The 6,290-nt window shown below is 50.1% G+C and overlaps 1 long non-coding RNA gene across 1 annotated transcript; it reads left to right on the forward strand.

Annotated features, from left to right (window-relative positions):
• Positions 1-3,275: 3,275 nt before the first annotated feature.
• LOC123455776 lies at positions 3,276-5,698 on the forward strand. The gene is made up of 3 exons (XR_006634129.1): positions 3,276-3,538; positions 4,160-4,408; positions 4,979-5,698. It is a non-coding gene; the product is annotated as an uncharacterized LOC123455776 (long non-coding RNA).
• The last annotated feature ends 592 nt before the right edge of the window (positions 5,699-6,290 follow it).

Genomic DNA, 6,290 nt, shown 5'->3' on the forward strand with positions numbered 1-6,290 from the left:
TCTCTCCTCAGCATAGGTGTGTGGCTCAAAATCGCTGCTCTGACCCTAGACAAATGTGGCTGAGTTCACATCTCAAGAAAGAAAGAGCTTGATGAGCTGATTAGATAGGTAATATTTTTTATTATTATCATTTTTACATTGCTGGGGTTTAGGGAATAGATGTTAAATTTTGGACTGGTTACCCAGTGAGAGAGGGTAAAATAATGTGGTGCATGCTGGACTCTGGGGTCTTTCTCTTTTGCAGGCCTGGTAGGAGTGGTTCCTTCGGTGAGGGACAGCGGGTGGGATAGCTACTTCCGAACAACTCCTAGGGGATTCCGAGGACTGTTAAGTATGGCATTGCGCCTGTCCTCAAGCAACTTTAAGTCTAGCTACAGGCAAGATGCTTACCTTGGCTGAGGTCATAGGATATCAGGGGAGGTGAATAGTCAGCGTGGTGCTGGGGATGGCGCTGGCCTCTGGATGAGCAGAAAGGAAGGCATGAGACACTCTGTCATGTGGGGACATGTGCTCAAGCAATGCCTTCCTTGCTCCCCCCCTCCTCCCGCCGTCCCAGGATCCCACCAGGAGTTTCCTGTGTCTTTTTGGAGAGTCAAATTTATTTATTTTTATTCCCAGTCTAGGAGAAGGCTCAGTTGGGGACAGCGCTTGTCATGTGGTGTGAAGGCCCGAGTTTGGATCCCCGGCACCCACACAAATGTTTTTATTTTGGGGGGGCAGAGTCCCAGATGGGTCCCTGGGGCAAACTGGCTAGCTGAGCAAGCTGAATGGAATTGGTGAGCTCTGGGTTTAGTGAGATACTTGTCTCAGTAAGGTGGAAAAGTCACAGAGGGTGACGCTTCATGTTACCCTCTGGCTTCCCCCATGTATACATGTGCATGTATATCTGCACACATGCCTGCCCATACAGACAGAACATACATGCACAGGCATGAACCACACACACAGTTTATTTTCTCCTTAGAAGACAAGGAAGGGATAACAGATCAAACAACCTTCCTCAAGCCTCTAAGGTTAAAAGCACTAGAGGGCTGGAGAGATGGCCTAGTGGTTAAGGCACTTGTCCGTGAAATCTAAGGACCCAGATTTGATTCCCCAGAACCCAAGTAAGTCAGACGTGCGCATGGTGGCACATGCATCTGGAGTTAGTTTGCAGTGACTATTGGCCCTGGCACGCCCATTCTCTCCCTCTCTCTCTCATGAATAAATAAAAATAAATTAAAAGAAATCTTTTTTTTTGTTTGTTTTTTCGAGGTAGGGTCTCACTCTGGTCCAGGCTGACCTGGAATTAACTATGTAGTCTCAGGGTGGCCTTGAACTCACGGTGATCCTCCTACCTCTGCCTCCCGAGTGCTGGGATTAAAGATTAAAGACGTGTGCCACCACGCCCTGCAAAAGAAATCTTTTTTAAAAAAGAGAATAGCTTCCAGGCAAGAATTTTAATTCTTACCTTGTGGTAGAGGCAAGTTTTAGACTTGCTCAAGGTCTCAAGGCATCAATTAGAACCCTTGCTTCTGGCCACCAGCCCTTCTCTGAGTAGTGGAAAGTGGGCAGGTCTAGTCTCTCTGGAGAGGTAGGGGACGCCTACCTGGAGGGAGTGAAGCTCTGCCCAGGGAAGCGCGAATCAAATCAAATCCTGAAAGTAGGTGACAGGTTGCCAGCATCTCCTCAGGGAAGGCCCCCCCCCCCCGCCCCCCAGGTCTCTCCAGTGAGTCTTATCTGGGCAGATTTCACTTCCTGGTGGAGGAAAAGGAAGAGATCTTTGTTTCTCTGGTGTTTCTTCCCTTTCAGATTCTGACAGATAAGTCCAGCTGAACAGAAAGAGACCAAAGCGCTAAGCAAAGGGGCCCTTCATGACGTCCCTTATGAGAAGAGGAAATGAGAGCTCTTGGGGTCATGGGCCACAAGCTCCTGGCTTTGACCTTTTTTTTTTTCTTTTCTTCCCACTGAAACTTGGTCTCACTTTATCTCAGGCTGACCTGGAACAGAACCTTAGTCCCCAGGCTGGCCCTGAATTTCGATCTTCCTACCTCTGCCTCCCCCAGCGCAGGGAACGAAAGGCCACCACACCCATCGGCTTGGACTTTTGACAGCATTTGCAACGCACAGGGATGGTATTAGTCTTTTGCATGGTCTAACAGCCACCCGTGGCTAGCTGTGAACGGAAAGCCTGCTCTTTTAGTCACCCGTGTATGTGTGTGTGTGTGTGTGTGTGTGTGTGTGTGTGTGTGCGCGCGCGCGCATGCGCGCTGTCCTCATGGTGTCACCCACGGGCTGCCACACACACACACACACACGTGCGTGCACGCACGCACACCCACATATGCACACACACGTGCGCGCACGCACGCACACACACATATGCACACACACGTGCGCGCACGCACACATATGCACACACACGTGCGCGCACGCACGCGCGCACACACACACACACACACGTGCACACACACCCAATGGTAGGGTGAGCCTCACTTGACCTCGGCGAGGGCCCCCCCGAAGGCCATCCCAGAGAAGCCGAGGACCCCGGGGGGAGGGCACCCGAGGAAGGAAGCGAGGGCCAGGGCGGGAGGAGGAGGAGGGCGGGGAGGCCCGAGCGGAAGAGGCGGGAGCCGGGGAGGCGAGCGCGGGCCGGCGGGCGGCGAGGGCCCCGCTGTCACGGTTCTATCTGCGCGATGATTGATGCGGGCCCGGGCTTCGCTGTCAGCCTGTCGGGGCGCAGGAATGTTTAATGTTCTCATTATTGGTTACGCTGTTGTGTATATTTCTCTGTCAGCACCGCGGACCCAGCTGAACTGGCAGAGCACTTCAAAGGCCTGCGGGTCATTCATCATCCCCATGACGCTCCGGCAAGCGCTCGGCTTCAGCTCCGCGCCAGGGATTTGTTATGACTTGCGAGCAGGCTGACGGACAGGGCTGGTGGCGGGACACCCCGGGCCCCCCCCACTCCTCCTTCCCGGCTCCCCCCTCTCGTCACCCTGGGCCCAGGGCACTGCCCTGGTGCCTCGCAGACCAGCCACGGCTTGACCCCTGGGGCATGGTGGTGGTGGTGATGGGTGGGGGAGTGTCCAAGGAGCGCACAGCCTGGCTGGAGTGGGGTCCCTCTGCCAGCATCCCCACCCTCCTCCAATGCTGAAAGTTGTGCTGAAAACCGAGGTGGATGGAGGGGGACGGAAAAAAAGCAAAACTTGCAGAGAGGCAGGGAGGGATTGGTGGTGGTGGTGGGGGGAGGTTGGGGGGGGCAGGGAGAGCCGGAGAATATCGGAGCTTTGTTCCCTTTCCCAGGCCGTGACATGATTAATCGTTTTCTTCTGATCTAATTTTGGAACATGAAAAACAGCACATTTGTCTTGAAGAAAAATGATGTGCCGAACTGCGCAGATGGAAATTTCGAGCAATGAGAAAGATTAAAGTGAAACCCCACTCCTTAGACCTAATCATGAGTTGTAGATTATTCTGTCGGCCCAGCCAGATGGTAGCTCTGATTCCACAGACCCTTCTTATATTAATGAATACTAGACTGTTATATTTGACTTAGGTAAGTGAAATGTCTATCAGAGCTAATGGACTGCCAGCCAGCATAACACATGTTGTACCACTAAGAGTCCTTGCCGCATTTTTCATGTTTTATACTAATGTAGAACATTTTGTTTCCTACTGTTTTTCATCATTGTCACTGTTTGCTAAATATTTTCACATGGAAGGGGTGGGGGAGGGAGACAGAGTCAGGAGGAAAAAAGAACCCCCCTCCAAACTTGTGTCCAAAGCTAATTTCCTCCCGTTGGGCTTGGCTATAACTCTACAAGTAAAACAGTCACCCCAAGCAATGCGTACAGGAACTCAATAGTAACGTGATTAAGTTCCTAGTCAACAAGACTACACTCGACTGTATGTTAACAAACCTAATTATAGCCCCGCGGTGATAAATTGGGCTGGAGTCCTTGCTGTGCATCTCCGAGGTCATGTCCAGAAGAGCAGCTCGACCTTCTTGTCCCCAGGGAGAGAATTGTCCTGGAAGAGATGTCCCAGGCCCAGTGTGGCGGAGGGGCCGTTCCTCCCTGACCTAGTTGTCCAGCCCCTGGGGAGGATAAACAGATGCCAGGCAGTGGTTCCTAGCAGAAGGTCAGAGGTGCAAGTAACGCTTTGGGCTTTCCTGCAGGAACCTGGAAGGGCCCCAGCATCAGAATGCCTGAGGACAGCATGGCACTTCCAGCTCATTGGCTTCAGACAGACATGCCTCTGGGCTGGAGGCTCACCACCCCTCTGGGCCTAGTACTGGGTGGCTCAGGCGTTCCCTTTTCCTCCAGTCTTCTCCTCTGCGCAGTGGGGAGACTTGGAAGAGCTCGTTGCTGCACTCTGGGGAGGAGCCAGAAGAGGACCCTGACTTCCTTATGAAGGACCCCATGTGGTGAGGATGGTGTTTTGGAGATGGAATCTGAAAGGCATTTGGGGACTGATAAAATGGAGAGGGTTGGGGGACATTTTCAAAGGATGGTGTCCTGACAGCAAGATGGGACGAGACCCAAAGAAGAGAGATCCAGACAGGAAAGCTTGTGAAGGTAGATGGGTGGAAGAGAATACAAAGAAATAGGCATGGAGGCGAGCAAATGAGGCCAGGAGTCAGTGGCTTGTGAGCTTGCTGCACCCAGCCAAAGTGGACTCGTTCCAAAACTCACTGGACCTTTGCTTTAAACTCTCTTGGCTGTGATCACCACAGAAATCTTGACTGGCCTCTCTATCTACCCTGTCTTACCTCTCTAGCCTCATTTCTCACTTGTCTTCAACTGTGAACTCCACATTTCTGCTTCACGAACCTTCTTAATGTCACTGAGAATACCGGAACAACGTGCTTCTGGCCTGTGTTTGTCTCTACTTTCTTGGGCAACCTTCTATATATACTTCAGGACTCAGCTCTCACGTTTCCTCTATGGCACTGCAGTGATATTCTCTAGAATGTTCATGTTTTTCCTTTCTCTAGGCCTCTGTGATGGTTTGAATGTGAAATAGCGCCCCCCCCATAAAGAAATGTGTTGAATACTTGGTCCCCAGTTGTTCCTCAGTCTCTGCTTCCTGCCCACCACGAGGATGAAGTGAGTAGCTTCCTTCTCCACATGCTGCCAGTGTCCTGATGTTGTTCCTTGTCAGTGGATTGTCACAGAGCCAAGTGACCATGAATGGAGCCCTCTGAGACCGCGAGCTAAAACAAATCTTGCTGTCAGATGTTTCATCACAGTGCCAAAAAAACGAAACTAATACAGCTCTTTGTGGTGGTTTCGTTGCAATCTCTAGAAATGTAAAAATGTTGTATTGAAAGAGTTTGTGTGTATAAGCCTGTCTTGTATACCTCCCTTCTTCTTTTACATTCCTCTGTTCATTCAGGTTCCTCACTCAAGAAATACGTATTGAAGCTGAGGAAGCAGTTAAGTTGGTAGAACACTTGCTTAGCATAAGGCCATGGGTTTGACTCCCAGCACCTTATGTCCAGAGCATAGGGGACCCAAAAGCAACCCTGTAGTTGAGTCTCTTGGCTTCTATAACCTGTAATTAGGTCATTCATGGTCTCTTCCACTCCTTAAGGCCATTTAAAAACCTTCTCATGAGCCAGGCATGGTGGTGCATGCCTCTAATCCCAGGACTCAGGAGGTAGAGGCAGGAGGATTGCTATGAGTTCAAGGTCAGCCCGAGACTACAAGAGTGAATTCCAGGTCAGCCTGGGGTACAGTGAGACCCTACCTCAAAAAATCAAAAAACAAACCACAACAACAACAAAAACTCAAACAACAACCTCCTCAAGAAAGAACCCCCCCCCCAAAAAAAGAAAAAAAAAAACCACTTTCTCATGGTGGCCTACGAAAGGGTCTTATCTCACAAAACATTCATGTCAATGAATTTTTGGGGACTGACACACGTGAGAAAGTCAAGAACCAGAACATTCAGTACCCTATACCACATAATCCCTCTGTTTAAGTTTTTAAGTTCTCACCCCATCATTCCCCCCACGATTTTCCATGGCATCTTGAGTTCTCTTTTCTGTGGTCTCACATTTTTAAAAAGTGCAACCGTGACCTAGACCAGCTGTTTTTTGTTTTTTTTTTTTTAGACCTTTTTTTCTCAGGGCTGGAACTTACTATGTGCCCTATGCTGACTTCAAACCCATGATCATTTTGCTTCAACTGGGAGTGCTGGGCTTGGAAATGTGTCTCATAAGCCAGTTTTAGAATAGTTCCACCTCCCCAAGTCCTCTTGAGCCCATTTGGGTTTATATTTAGGTTTATGATAAAACAAAACCC

This window comes from Jaculus jaculus, chromosome 18 (assembly GCF_020740685.1).
Source record: "Jaculus jaculus isolate mJacJac1 chromosome 18, mJacJac1.mat.Y.cur, whole genome shotgun sequence".
Classification (NCBI taxonomy): domain Eukaryota; kingdom Metazoa; phylum Chordata; class Mammalia; order Rodentia; family Dipodidae; genus Jaculus; species Jaculus jaculus.